The sequence below is a fragment of the Ambystoma mexicanum genome, chromosome 8 (assembly GCF_040938575.1).
Source record: "Ambystoma mexicanum isolate Mex_15411 chromosome 8, UKY_AmexF1_1, whole genome shotgun sequence".
Lineage (NCBI taxonomy): Eukaryota > Metazoa > Chordata > Amphibia > Caudata > Ambystomatidae > Ambystoma > Ambystoma mexicanum.
Window position 1 is genome coordinate 621,237,149 of NC_090929.1, and position 16,265 is coordinate 621,253,413.

The window sequence follows — 16,265 nt, forward strand, 5'->3', positions numbered from 1 at the left end:
GCTTCACTTATGCTGTTCGGCTCTCCGACGCCGACATGAACATGCAGGCCATTTTTAAAAAATTCCCGCGCAGCTGATCTCCACCATAATAACTAGCCTGAGTGTTTGACTTGCGGTTTCCTTCAGTACTTGAGGTGTTGTGGGAGTTGTAGTCCACAGGATTGTCGTCAAGAATAAAAATCATCAGAGTAACAAGATGTTAAATGTGAAATATGTGCATTTGAATTGTGAATGTTATTCTGCTCATAAGGGATTTATAAAATGACAATCATCCATTAAGGATTCAGGAATTCAGTGGTCTTCCTCATTGATAAGAGAAGGATACAGTGGCCCTCATTCCGAGTTTGGAGGTAAGGGAAAAACGATGCCGGTAAAGGATTACCGGCATCGCTTACCGCTACAGGCTATTCTGACCAACCAGACCGCTATTAACGGCATCGTAAAGTACGATGCCGTTAATAGAGGGCTGGGCGCGCGCACGCGACACACCATGCCGGCATTAGCGGCATGCCGTAAACCGGAGAAGATCACAAGTGAGGCGGACATGCAAATAACGGCCTCATGAAGGTGGAAAAAGTGCCTACCGGCATGGCGTAAATACCGGCATTGCCGACCAGGCATGAAGAGCCCTAAGCAGTGTTTCCAACTGCCACAGGTGCACACAATCAGCACAGGTGGAGGCAATAGAGTCAGGCCCAGTACAAAAGGAGCACTCCCACACAACACACCCCCTCCCACACCAAGAAGATACCAATAGTAGTAGCATTACTGGAGCTGGAGGACCTGCTTGCAATGCCTCAACACTAACAACAACAACAGCCGCCAGCACAGAGGAGACGCAGGAGGAGAATGAGGGTGAGACAGGCCCCGCATGCCACACCAGTGCAGCCACCGTTACCATGCCGGCAACCCCCAATCCCTCGCATCAGAGCCACTCCCTTCAACCTAACACCTGAGCAGATCCACACCGGGATCTGGACCGGTTGTGGATCTGCTCAGGTGTTGGATGTGGGATGTGGACCGGGACACCATCACCACTATAGTGGACCTGATACACAACGACATAGTGAGCCTCATTGAAATACGCACCGCCATCCCCCCTCTACTGAAGGTAGTGTCTGTGCTCCACTTCCTTGCCACAGGCACCTACCAGCACACAGTGGGGCACGTGCATGGCAAATCACAACCCTTATTTTCCCGGATTCTGAACCAAGTGAACCAAGTGCTGGATGCCCTCCTCAAGCACACAAGGGACTACATATCCCTACCACGGACTCCCCAGGAGATATTCGATACAAAAGTTGCCTTCAATGCCAAATTCTGTAGGTACCCTCGACTGCACCCACGTGGAGTTGGTGGTCCCGCATGCCATGGAGGTGGTGTATCGCAACCGCAAGCAATACCACTCCATCAATGTGCAGATGGTATGCAACGCCAGCAAGATCATCACACATTGCTGTCCCCGATATCCTGGATCAACTCACGACTCTATGGTCCTGCGGAACTCTACGCTACCAGGCTTCATGGAGCGACATGCTGGACGACGTGCCTGGCTGCTTGGTGAGTTGCCTGATTGGGCCATGGCAGTGCATCGGGGTTGTGAGGTGGGTGGATGCATACTCCACCTGGGTGTGAATGGGGGGGATGCATACTCCACCTGGGTGGGAATGGGGGGGATGCATACTCCACATGGGTGGGAATGGGGGGGATGCATACTCCACCTGGGTGGGAATGTTGATGTGACTGACTGCACGATGTGCACATCACCGTACACTGTGCCCCAAAGCATCACAAACGGTACATGACACCCAAATCCCATAGTGATGAAGTAAGGTCATCACCTATCACTACATGACTAACAGGTAACCAGCCCACATCCCACAACACATGCACCACTCATCAGCGGCCCTCACCCACTGTAAGGCCATCCTGCACCATGCAGTGCATATGCACTATGTTGCTATCTCCAGCATATCACCACACAGGACAATCATCCCTGGGAGTGCATTGAACTGAGCCAACTAGGGATTCCACAGTGTGTCATCATGTCGGCACACCCATAGGAGTGCTGCATGTCACCATGGGAATGATCAGCGCATAATGCCCAATATTGTACAGACTACTGCCAACGCTCCCTACTAGTTAATCTCACAGAACACAACACATCACTGATTTGACTCCAACACTGCTGTATGCATATACGATGCACGTGCAACAGGATGTCAGTGCACACCATGAATCACCTTGAAGATGCAACCCACACCATTAGTCCATGGCACAGGACACATAGAGGGACCTGAAATGGGGTCAATGCATCCAGGGACATGTGCATGTGGGCACTGATTACCTGCAGGCATGTGAGACTAGTACAGTTGTCCAACATGATTTTGCGAACAATTACCTTCATTCCCCTCTCATGCAGGTGATGGTGGCTATCCCTTGAAGCCGTGGCTCCTGCCCCTGTCCGAAACCCACAGAACAGGCACGAGGAGGACTACAATCGTTCCCATACCCATATACGTGTGGTAATCGAGCAGACGTTTGGCCTGTTGAAGGCACGATTTCGGCCTCAGCCCGTCGGGTGGGGCACTCCTCTACAGACATGAGAAGGTGGCCAAGATCACAATGGCATGTGTAATGCTGCACAATATGTGAATCCGCCGGAACGTGCCCCTTCCCCCTGACATTGAACTGCTACCACCTGATGATGATGAATGGGATGATGAAGATGTGGCAGGACATCATCACGGTGCGATGCACAGGAGGGACGTGCTGTACGCCAGTCAGTGGTCGCACAATATTTCTGACATACATGTCAGCAGAGGGTGACATAATGTTTGGACACAGGGCACTGGGTGTGGGGGTACATGTACACTATGCACTGTGCAAGATTAAATGACACATGCGCAATGATGAATGTCCACTCTGGTCTTTTTATTTACACAACCGGTGTATTGAAAGTAACAATATTGACATGAATGACAAAACCCTCCACCACCCTCCCCTCACTCCCCCTCCCCCCACAACTCCCCCACACAAGTCCCATAGAGTCCACCGAGCCTACATGAGGCTGCCAGAACAGTCACTCAGCACTCCCAGAGCCAGGGGGTGGCATGTCCCGTCGGCGCAGCGCACGGACTGACCGACGGAGCGGGCTAGTTTGTGATGAGCTGCTGGTGGATTTTGTGGCCTCATGCTGAGGCTGTTGGGCGGGAAGACCTGCCTTCAAAGCATCAGCGATGCACCCTAGCACCTCGCAGAGGCGGTTGGTGCTATCCGTGATGGACCGGCCCAGTGCTGTCAACTCCGTGCGCCACTCCTCCCTGGCCTGACGCTTGTCCTGCACAAATTCCTGGATTAGTGCAGTGAGCAGGTCAGCCCGCTGTGCTCCTGCGGCTGCACCTGTGGCTGTGCTGGGGATCTGGCTGGCATGCCCAGCCTGCTCATCCTCCCCAGGACTGAATACCGGACTGATATGTCCCTGGGTGAGGTCTTGCCCAGACTGCTCCGGGGTGTTGGTATCAACGGTGTCACTCATGGATACCTGGGGGGATGCTAATTGTGTTAGGGTGTGGACAACATCCACTGAGTCATCCTCAATGGTGCCCCAGATGTTATCTGGGCTGTCTTCAACTGTGAGGGGTGCCGGGCTGCCACCTCCCCAGCCACACCGGACTCCTCAGAACGGGGTGTCGGACATGTGTCTGCAGGCAGAACAGTGGGGGGTGGGGGTTTTTGTGCCCTCCACGGGCCTTGCTGTTGCAGGTGGTGTGTGTCCCTGTGGTGGCTTCCTTGCTGGGACACGGCGCCCCCTCGCTTGTCCCCTCGATGTAGACGGACGGTTGCTGTCCTGTGCAGGGGTGGTGTCCTGCTCCTCACTGTCATGCTCACAGCCTGTGGGGGTGAAAGAGAGGGATGGCATGAGTGATGTTTGGATAGGCATCATACATACATTGGTACGATTGCACATCCACACAATTGTGGGTAATAGGAATTTGTGTTGGGAAGGGCACGTCATTTCATACATGGGTGGTAAATGCAGCCATATGTCGGTGTCACTCATGTTGGCCAGGTACTGTGCTGTCTGACATGCTCACAATTTAGGTGATGCACACTGTGTGCCTCATGGAATTTCCTACTTTGTGTGGTATGTGTCATGTATGTTACGGCCTTGTACCAGGCATCGGCATGTGTCTCACTTGCTTCGGCATACTTTACAGGGAGTGTGTGTGTGGCCGACCATGGCGTCACTCTTTGGACAGACATTGGCATTGACTTTCATCAGATTTGGCTTAGCAGTTTTTACTTTGGACACTCACCTCCATCCGCAGATGGCGTGGCGCCACACTCCATCTCTCCTACGCCTTCGATTGATTCTGGGCCAATCATGCTCGCACATGTTTCTTCCCACGGGGTGAGCTTAATGGGAGAACTTGGTCCTCCTCCGGTTTCCAAGGCCTGGGTATAGTTTACCGATAGAATGTTCCTCACCCTCAGCTGCAGGTCATCCCACCGCTTACGTCAATCCTTCACTGTGCGGGGTGTGTTGCCCACTGCACTGACCTTATGGCAAACTAGTGCCCAAATCTCCTTTTTGCGCAACACAGCCTCCCTCCTTATGTTGCTTCTGAACACTGTCCCTGCATGCTTATGCAAGCTGCCGACGAGCATCTGCAGCTCATCCTGCTGAATCTCTCCGTTCGGAGGCGGGCAGATCTCTTCTTGAGTGCTTTTGGCATTCTTGGGTGGTTGGATGAACTTTTCAGTCGATTTGCAGTGTCCCAGGGGTCCTGTGTGCTGAGGATGGCAATGGATTGTGTTTTTAAAGATGGCCGCCGTGCTCCTTCCTGTTCCTGTGCGATGACGCTATTTCCGGTTCTGCTATTTAGCGGTCACCGGTAATGCCGCTTTGTACTATGGCAGTAGTGTTATCTATGGTGCGCTTGATGCCGCAAAGGGCTTTTTGGGGCCCTTTTGCGGCATGGCGCTAGGTACCATACCGGCATGGCGCAAAGCTTGTACCCGCAAAGTCGTAATAGTCCTCTATTAGCGGGCTGCTGCCAGCTCGGACACGCTATTTGCGCCATTCCGGTAAGGGACGATACTTACCTCCAAACTCAGAATGAGGGCCAGTGTTTCCCCCAATGGGGCCACCACATCTCCCCGACAGCTATCTTCTCCCATGTGATCCTCCCAAATACTACCACCCCCAGGGTCAGGATCAGGTAGCGGCTGCCATCCCCTGGCCACATGAGAGAAGATTGTAGGCTTGGGATTCATCACACTAGTGACTGTTTAGAGACAGGCATGGTATCAAGAGAGACACAGAATCAAAGAGATTCATTTCAAAACCTTTATTTACTAAGGTTCCTGTGTTGGTGTAATACCTAACTGGCCCTAACTCTAAAGAGATGGTTCCCTTAACTGATGTTTCTAAAGGATGTTCATGTCTAATAGACCAAACTAAATGTCTGTCTGTGTCTCAACGTATACTTGCCCTCACTCTCTACAAAAATGTGATAGGAAGTCTTTAAAAAGGAAAAACAGTGATTCAACAAAAATAGGAAACCAAGGTGGGTTTCCGGTGGTCTTCTTATTCAATGTCACAAAGATGAGTTCAATCAAAAAGGGCTGTTTGTAAGACCCTCTCCACAGAGCTCATGCAATATTCTCAAATACTTTCAGTGTCTTTGGTTCCTTGGGGCTTCTTCCCCAAGCTTCAACTTGTTCAAATTCCAAACACCACAAAAGAAATATAACAGTTCCTCTTGAAGCTTCACAGGATTCCCTTCTCCAACCGTCAATACTTTTCAACACTGCAAAAACAACCAGTCTTTAACTTGGTTAGGCCTCTTTTAGGGTTTCCTTCCCCAAGCACAGGCCCCTTTTCAGTTTCTAACACCAATTTAGTTCTATCAAGTGGTGCTTTTCTTTTCTTTAATGTCACAAAAAAATAACTCAGTATCATGAAACAATAAGTACTCCAATCTGTTAGGCCTCTCATGGATCCCTTCCCCAATCTTAGGCCCCTTTTTGGTTTTCAAACACAGCTTCAGCTTATGTGCTTTTCTTACCTTTTAATATCACAAAATATTACAGGTATTCCACTTTGTTAGTACTCTCAGAGTTCCCGCCCCCAAGATTATGCCCCTCTTTAGTTTCCAACACAAGTTCAATCTGTCATGATAGACCTTTCTTTCTATTTACAGTTCTTTCATACACACTTTCCTTGTAGAACGGTTACAATCAGAGACTTTCAAAACTTTCTGGTGCCTTGCTCCTCCTAGGCGCCATCACTCTGATCTGTAACCCCCTCTCTTCATTCCTTATTCTTCCTTTTTCTTCAACTTGATTCTTCCTCATGCACACTTGCACCTTTCGTTTTCTGTTCCTTGTTTTCCACTGTGCATTCTTGCAACTTCCTTTGTCTTCTTATTGTGCCTCTTGTACACCTCACATACTTTTTGTTATTTACGTGCACCTCTGCACAAGTCTTTATTCCACTTTTAATGCCTTTCGTTCCAATTACTTTTCTTCTGCGCTGCCAGCACCACTTCCAAATAACTTTCTTTCACTTTCTGTACTCCGCACACATTATCTCACTTTCCGCTCCATGCTGTTTTAAACTGTGTCTTGCTCCCGCTGTTTCAGTCAGACGCGCGCTCCCAAGTTTCTCCCTCACTCACCGGGTAGCGTTGCATTGACAAGCAGTCCCACTGGATGCACAGTGTTGGATCAGAGTCTCACCACCTGCCCCTTAGATACCCCTGGGACCGGCACATGTCTCAAGGGAACAAGCATGGCCCCGAACATCACCAGCAGAATGTAGGCTGCTGAAATCCGGCTCCTTGGAAACACGGCTCCCTAGCCACCCTGCAGCCCCTCACAAACACTGGGACAGCGTCTCGGCATGCCGTTCTCCTCCAGGCTTCAAACCTTCCTGCTGATCTCTACTCCTTGGCTTCACCAGTCCGGGCAGCACTCCCAGCTCGCTCAACTCTTTGTGAAAAAACCACACCTTTTATAGTTGAAAAAAACAGTCAAGTGGAGGCAGGTGTGAATGGTCATTATTAAATGCCTGATCCTGCTTGACTCTATCAGTGGGACAAATTTAGTTCTTTCTAGAGTAGGCTGCCCTTACTTTTCCTATGTTGTTTCTATGGGTAATCTTTACTGCTCTTAGTTGCCTCCTCCTCATCTCAGTATTTGTTGGAAATGGGGAAGGAGTGATGGAGGGGTTTTGGAGAATAGACCTATTTCCTGCTACCCTAGCAGGGAAGTGACAACGGGACCAGGTTAACACTCTCACATGGTTTTCCCCCAAGGGGATAGACATCCCCTTCCGGGTTCCTGAGAGTTGATTATATAAGTACAAGTCTTGATGGTATTCCCTATGATCTATATTGGTAGGACATCTATAATGGTAGGGGATGAATGGGTATTACTGTCAGGCTTCTGTCTTTGTCTTACTTGATTTACATTCCTTACCCACCATGGGCAATTGACTCTTTTCTTCCTCCCCCTTGGGTCATGGATGACAGGGTTGGAATTAGGGAAAATAAAACCTGGATTCGGGTGATGGGAATTAATGTATCCCTTGAAGGCGTCCAGGTCTCTTCCTTTTCTATCGCCCCGTTAGGATACTGCATCTCGCCTGGGGTATTCCCACAAAGGCAACCCCGTACCGCCCTACTCAGGTGATCCTTCCTCGCTTGTCCACCCCAAGGGTTGGGATCCAAGAGCGATGGCTCTCCCATGGCCACCTGAATACAGGACTCCCAGGGTGTGAATGGGAGAATACCCCTAGGTTTCTCACACTGTCCTCTTGTCATTAACCCACACTACTGCGATAGTGTTACTGGTATTACAGTATCTGAACTACAGCAATGTTTTGCAGGATGACCGGAGCAGTTTGTGGACATTGCCAGCACACACACCCAGCATTGCCTCTTTCCCACTCATTGTTATCCATGGGAATAGATAACTAGGACTGTCCTGCTCACCTGGGTCATCAAATTCATGAATAACAATGGACCGGCCCAGGATGAAGAGACTGTGCTCAGTTCATATTATTGTTGCTTGTTGTGTGACAACTACAGAATGAGAGTTTAAATAGTAAAGTTGCAAAAACACCACATCATAATAAGACAGAGGGCCTCATTACGAATGTGGCGGTAAGGCAACAACGGCGCCGGTAGTGCTTCCGGCGCCGTTGTTACCGTACTGCCACATTACGAGTTCTGCTCGCGGGTGCCGCTCTGCATGCCTGGTCAGACTAGGCATGCAGAGCGGCACCTGCGAGCAGAACTCGTGATTGCACCGGCTACGTTACAAACGGTGCCGGTGCAACCATGCTCCCCACCCCCATTCTGCCCTATGAAGAGAATCATCAGTCATTGCAGAGAGAAGGAGGCAAAGAAGATCGGTAGAGAGCAGAAGAAAAGGAGGAGTAGGCTGAGAGAAGATTCAAGGGAAAGCTTGGGACAGGTGAATGAATTTGCCTGAGCCAAAGTGTCGAGGAGGTGTAGGTGAAGCACAAGGATAGAGATGGAGCGAGGCAAGGAAGAAGAGACGGTCCCCCAGTTACACGCTTGTGGTGGGACATCAAAGAGGGGAGAGGGATTGGATTTCAAACTAGGACCTATGGGGCAGAATGGGGATCGGGAGCCTGCCCACACCGGCACCCGCAAATGGGCAATTACCAGCCCATTCATATCGTAATGGGGCGGTAATGGCCCATTCGCGGGAGCCCGTGCCGGTAGCGAGTTTGGCGGTAGCCGTGCCCTTAGTAAGGGCACGGCTACCGCCAAACTCGTACTAAGGCTAAGAGTCTGAGAAAATAAGTGCATTGGCTCAAAAATAAGTTCCAGGGCTGAGCCCTATCAAACACCCCACAAATTAAGAACTGGTCCGTTCTATGTATATATCCCTGAGGCAACAGAATCCACCAAAGCAGGTTCCTTCTAAGATTGAACACAAAATGCTGAAACTATTTTTACCATCATCGATCCAACACTGACAGAGCTGGCAAACCTAGAGTGGCTATCCAACTTAGTATAATAAGGGACAGTTACGTAAAATCCAAGTTCTCCATCATGGGCATCTGCATTGGATTCGGAAACATTGAATATCTCTGCTCTAGAGTGAGACCTGAAAACATTTTCTATATTAGAGAAGAACACACGTAGCAGCGACATAGTATTGATGCTACAAGGCCAGGACAAAGCTAAGAAGGTCAGCACAGTGTGGCTCAGGTGCACAGTCCTAATAATGATGGGCAGGATATGGCTCGTCCAGCCACCAAGCTGGAATTGGTAAATCTGCTTGGCGATGTGAAACGCAAGTTCCAAAACAGCATTGCCGATCTTACATCTGAGATTACTTCACTGGATGGGAGAGTTGTTGAGGCGGAGCAAAACATTGGGGAACTAGAGGATACTGGGCCTCATTAGAGGTTTGGTGGTATTTCGGCAGTAAATCCGGCAAAATATCACCACATTTATTTACTGTTACCGCCACTTGGTCTGGCAGAATTACCGCCAGATTACAAGTGGTAGTAGGCAGTGTTAGTCCTCATTAAATGCAGTCAATAAGACTCAATGGGCATTTTGGTGGAATTACTGCTGATTTAGCCTTTTTTTGGCGGTAAGGCAGAGGAATTACCTGAAGCATTTTGCTGGGTGTTTTCCCTCCATCGTACCTCCAAACCCATAATTCGGCAGTGCAGTAATACAGCACTTCTGAAAAAGTCCAATGCTTGTTGGATTTGAAACAAATGTGCAAATCGCTTGAATCTAAACAGGAGGATATCCAAAATCACTCCAGGTGGAACAACATCAAGGTTGAATGGGGTTCCTGGCTCTGTGGAGGATGCAGAGGTCCCGGATTATGTTCAAGCTCTTTTCCTCTCACTTGTTAGCCTCTCTGAAGATATAGCTGTTGAGCTGGATCGTACCGATCGCCTTTGGGGCCCCTCCACAGATGCCGCTAATTTTCCACCTGATGTCTTCAGCCGAGTTCACTTTTTCTCCCTCAAGCAGAACATTATGGATGTTGCCCGACTCACTAGGAATCTAGGACTAGAGTCATACTATCCTTTTACCTTTATAGTTCTTCAATGTTTGCAGTTGGCATTGTTGTGTCATTACTTGAGATTTATTCGTGCCTGATAGTACAGTAGACTTGGCTCCATCCAGGGATAAGGTGTTCACTCTAAATGTACAGGGACTTAATTCTCCTTTCAAGCTCAGGTCTGTCCTACAAAGGCTCCATAATAAGGGTTGCACTACAGCCTTTCTCCAGGAGACTCACCCATGTCCATCTAATGTTTATAGGCTGCGAAACAGACTCCTCCCCATTCAATATGTGGCATCTAGCGGCTTCAAGAAGGGTGGGACCGGGCATACTAATTGGCAAGTATATACCTTTCGTGGAACTGGAGGCTAAGCGTGATTCAGGTGAAAGTTTTGTGGGGGTTAAAGGCCTGCTATTTAAGCATCTGTTTTCTTTAGTCTCTCTTTATGCCCCAAATGAAAGGCAGGATGTGTGCTCACTGATTTATTTTTTGTCTGAGATGGTTCCCTTTATTGAGGGGGAATTCATAATTGGGGGGCACTTCAACTTGGTGCCTGACCCTGACTTAGATAGGTCCAACGCCCTCTCCTCGACTGACCTTAGATATGCCGTAGCTGTAAGGAAGGTATTTAGGGAAATGAACCTGGCTCATCTTTGGAGGCTATTGTATGACAGGGGAATATAATTACATACCCTTCTCACAAGTACACAGGACCTTTTTCGAGGATTGAGCTCCACCTGGTCCCTCCCTCATTGGTGCCCTACGTCCCAGAGGGTCATACTCGTATCCTGCCGGATCATGCCCCAGTGGAACTGGTATTGCTTGTGCATAGGCGATGCCTTGAACGCAGACCATCCTGGAAATTGTCTGACCCGGTCCTGGGAGACCTGGACTTGAGAGATGCCATTGCCAAGGCAATTGCCGGCTATTTTGCAGAAAATGATGATGTTGGGATCCCTGATGCAACTATATGAGACGCTATGATGGCAGTGATTAGCAGGGAATTTGTAGCTCATACTGCAGCATATATTAAAAGACACAGAACTCTCTGAGATATTCTTCAGGGGGAAATTAATGAGGCGGAATCGAGCCATATGCAGTCAGGCTCCGTAAAAGCCATGGGACAATTACACTTGGCCCGGAACAAACTCGAGGTTCACTTGGCAGGCCATAGTGTTCAGGCGAACAATCTTATTCGGCCAAAGGCTGTAAAGTGAACAAATTCCTGGTTTGCAAATTAAAAGGTGTGCAGTCTAGAAACACTATTACAGGGCTGGCAGAATGAGACAGGATGATCCAATACGTGGAGCAAGGCAAAGTGGACCTAGTTGCAAGGTACTTTGCCACGGAAATGGCAGCAGGGTCTCCCACTCACCTGGCAACCAGCTATTACCAGTTGGCAAATCTCCCTAAGTTCATGGCAAATGATCAGGAGTTGTTGTATGCCCCGATTGAAGGCGAGGAGGTACCTGCTGCCATCACCTCGCTTAAAAATGGGACCCCGGACCGAATGGAATTTCAGCCTTGTTTTATGAGATCTTCTGCCCCCAGCTGATTAAACCCATGACTAAATTGTTTAATTTGTTCCTAATGTTAGGGACTGTTACCCCCTTGATGGGTGAGTCCACTATTGTCTTATTGCTAAAAGAGGAGAAGTCCCCAAGGGACTGTCAATTGTACAGACCAATTACGTTATTGAACCTTGACGCTAAGCTTTACTCTAAAATATTTCATCACAGGCTGGCTGGTGTATTGCCCTGTTTGCTTGATTCTGACCAGGCTGGGTTTGTTCCTGGGTGTAGCACTCATGACAATATCAGGAGGGTGCAGAATTTTATTGACATTGCAGGAAGGGACAGCCTGGATCTGGGTGTACCAGCACTGGATGCTACTATGGCATTCAATAGAGTGTTGTGGCCCTACCATAGGAAGGTCTTACAGCCCTTTGGATTTGCTCATCGTATCAGCATCTGGTTCTAGCTAATTATCATGTGCCCTCTACTAGGATAAGGGTTAATCGGGAGTATACTGCTCCTATTCGTATGGTCTGAGGAACCAGACACGGCTGCTTCTTATCGTCTTATTCTCTGTAAATTATCAGAAATCCACAGCCCTGGTGGTCCGGATACCTAGTAATGCTATGACAATGGTGAACGCTATTTGTCCAGTGGATTGGGGATCTGACTCTATTACGTACCTGGGTGTGCGTATCCCCGGTTCTTCCCAGGGGGTATACAGGGTTAAGTTCCCTAGCTTGTTTAGGGAGCTGGCAGGTGATCTTCACTGTTGGAGTAAGCAAGAAATCTCCTTGATGGGGCACATTGCAGCTGTAAAGATAAATCTCTTACCATGGTTCCTATAGTTCTGTCAAGCTTTGCTTGTATGGATCACCAGATTCGCCACCCCCCCACACCTCTTATCCCATGTCCTACGCTCTCAAGAAACGCAACACTAGGTTCTCGCTCCAATACTCCTAATGACTTTAGTCCCTATGTCGTATGTCCAACACACCTGAGAATTGCAAGACTAAGCCTCCGCACTAGCCTTAAGCTTTAGTCTCTTAGGACTCTCACCCAGCATACATGGGATACGAAATCGCTGCCCCCAGCGACATACATTTCCTAATAACCACAATCTCTTCACACCTTCTGATATAACACTAGATGACACTATGACACTAGTAACCACCACAATTAAGGACACCCTCATCAACGCTCGCTCCCTTGTAGCTCACACTCCCGATATTGCAGACCTGATCACCTCCAATCAATTAGTCTTGCTCGCAGTCACAGAAACATAGCTTCATCCTGCCGCTGGTCCCTCACTCTCAACTGCCATCCCAGAGAACTATACTATCATCCGAGCAGATAGAAAATCTGGGATTGGGGGTGGGGTGGCTGCCATTGCGAAATCCAATCTGAGCATCAGAGAAGTCACCAACATAGGTCTACCCTCTGCTGAACTTCTATCCTTCAAACTCCCACTATCTAACACCCGAACCATACTATTGCACCTCATTTACAGACCACCTGGAGCCATCACCACCTTTGAGGAGGACATCTCCCACCTACTGACTGACATCCAACACAAAACCAGGTTCACAAATTATTCTAATGGGCGACTTTAACCTTGGACTTCATGACCCCAATGATGCAAAAGCCTCATTGCTTAATGACACTATCACTCAATTAGGTCTCACACAACACATTAATAAACCCACACATGCCAAAGGTAGATGCCTGGATTGGTTGGCCGACATCAATTGTGACTTATCTTTGATTGACATCACACCATGTGCCTGGACAGACCACCATCTCATCACCTTTACCATACCCAAAGATACTCCAAAAAGTGTACCCACAATCATTGCACCACAATCTTTGACTAGGAACAAACGCAACATTACCTAAGACCCTTATTAAATCCGATCACCAATGCTGATCACACCATCTCGGACTCCAATCCAAACTCCCTAGTAGAACTCTATAATGACACAATGGAACAAGCCCTAAATCAAATAGCACCACTTAAATTAAGAAAGGCCAAACCAAGTGCCCACATGAACAAATGGTTCTCAGCAGAATTAAAAGCACTTCGCAATATCAAAAGAGCAGCGGAAACTAACTGGAGAAAAGCCCCCTCTCTCTCGTCCAAAGAAAAGTTTTCATCTGCAGCAGCCACTTACAAAGATGCTATCACGAACGCCAAAAAAGAGATCTTCAACAGGAAAATCCACAATGCCAAGTCTGGCACGAAAAGAGCTATTCTCTATTCTAAGAGCATTTGAATCACCAGTGCCTCTTACAGATGACTGCATCAAGGACAAAGGGCCTCATTACGACTCAGGCGGTAAGGGGTTTACGGCGGCGTAAACAGCGCCGACCCTTACTGCCTGATTCCGAGGTCCCTTAGCGCCATGGAGGTTTTAACACCTGCAGGGGTTAAAATCCATGGCGCTAAGGGACCTCGATGTTAATTACGCCACCGTAATTTACGGTGGCGTAATTAACGCCTTCCCCACTCCCATTATGCCCTATGGGGCAAAAATGGGAATGGGGAAGGGTAAATGGGGATTGGGGACTTACCGCCCTGCCAACCTCGGAATGGGGCGGTAAGTCCGCCAACCACCATGGCGTAAACATAGTTTACGCCATGGTGGTAAAGGTACGACCCAGGCGGTAACTTACCGCCTGGGTCGTAATGAGGCCCAAAGCCTGGTGCAATAACATCCAACAAGCACTCAAACAAAATAGCTCTCTTACAAGCCAAGATAGAATCTAAAAAAGCTAACCTTGCCAAGAAAGACCACGTTAGTGCTAAAAAGAGCTCTCCCACTCCCGACTGCCCTCCCTACCACTTCTCCCCAGTTACTGAGGATGAAGTAGTTAACATAATTGCCAGCCTAAAACCCTCTAACCGCCAAGGCAACCTGTGGCCTGCCTCAGTCATCAAGGACGGGGCTAGAGACCTAGCCCCCTTCATCAACACGCTTATCAACTCTTCATTTAAAAATTCATCTGTACCCAACAACCTTAAAGAGGCTTGGGTCTTGCCTCTTCTCAAAAAACCCAACTTAGACCCCAACATACCGACTAATTATAGGCCCATCACTACTGTGCCCTTTCTCCTGAAAATACTAGATAGAGTGGCATACCTACAAATACAACGACATTTGGAAGACAACAACCTCCTAGGCTGGCGACAATAAGGCTTTAGACCCAGACATGGGACCGAAACGGCCCTCCTGGACCTAAAAATCCAAACGAATGAAGCCATAGATAAGAGCAATTTGGTCATCTTGCTCCTGTTGGATATGTCTGCAGCTTTCAACTTAGTCGACCACCAAATTCTCACCAAACACCACTCTCCGGCTGCTGCATTCTCTCAGAATGCCACCAATTGGATTCTGTCCTTCCTGTCCAACAGATCAACCAGGGTTTTCGCCCCTTCTGGTGCGGCTGACCCCGTTCCAAACCAATGTGGAGTACCCCAAGAATCTTGTATTTCCCCTAAGCTTTACAACATCTTTACTAAGCTCCTCTTTGACCGCCTTGATGACTTGGGTGTCACATATACAAACTATGCTGACGACACCCAGGTCCTCATCACACTCACTGGGAGCTATGAGAAAGATATTGCAAAACTAAATGAAATCTACCTCGAAATTCAAGCATGGATGGCCACCCACAGCCTATGCTTAAACGACGACAAGACGGAATTGCTTATCGTCGGATCCCAGGCCCGCCTTAACAAACTCGACCCTAGGTACCAATCTTTCACCATGGATGGAAACATCATAAAAGTCTCAAAAGAAGTCAATACACTGGGTGTGTATCTCGACTCCACACTCTCGCTCAAAAAACAAATAAATGCCACTATTTCATCCACGACATATACCAATAAACTTATTAACGCCTGTAAGCCATTCTTATCTACCATCAGTTGTCTCACATTGGCTAGGGCTCTGATATTGTCCAGATTGGACTATTGCAATACACTCTTCCTTGGCTCCACCAATCACAACTTGAACAGATTACATATTCTACAAAACAACGCCCTCAGATGTGCCCTTAATCTTCCCTGCAAGGCCCACATATCCACCATTAGAAAGGAAGTTCACTGGCTCTGTATCTGTGACAGAATCAAATTATGCTTGATCGTCATTACACACAAATCCCTCTCTCTGACAGCCCCATGCTACTTATCAGACAAATTCTCTGACATAGTTCGTCCAGACCGACAAGAACCCCATATTTGCACCAACGAAACATTCCCAAGTTCAATCTGAAAATGACAGAGGGAGCTAGTTTCCCTGAGCTAGCAGCGAAATGCTGGAATGCACTTCCCATGATAATCAGAGCTGACCTATTATTCTGGTTGTTCAGAGCCAAGGTGAAAGTGTGGTTTACATCTCAGCAATAATCTGATACCTGCCCGCAGTGGCTGACCAATCTGTAACCCGGTCCAGTCTGTAACCTTTGTCGTGGACCACCTTGTAACCTGGTACTTCATGCTATTCTTTGTATTGTCTGCTGCTGTACTTCGCATGTGCAACCTTCTGTAACCCATGTTGTTCTACAAGTTTAATGTGCCCAGTTACCCCAGGGTTTGGCTGCGCTATACAAATAAACAAACTAAACTACCTCCGCTCTACTATCCTCGCTATGTAAGGTTCAACACGTTATATGGG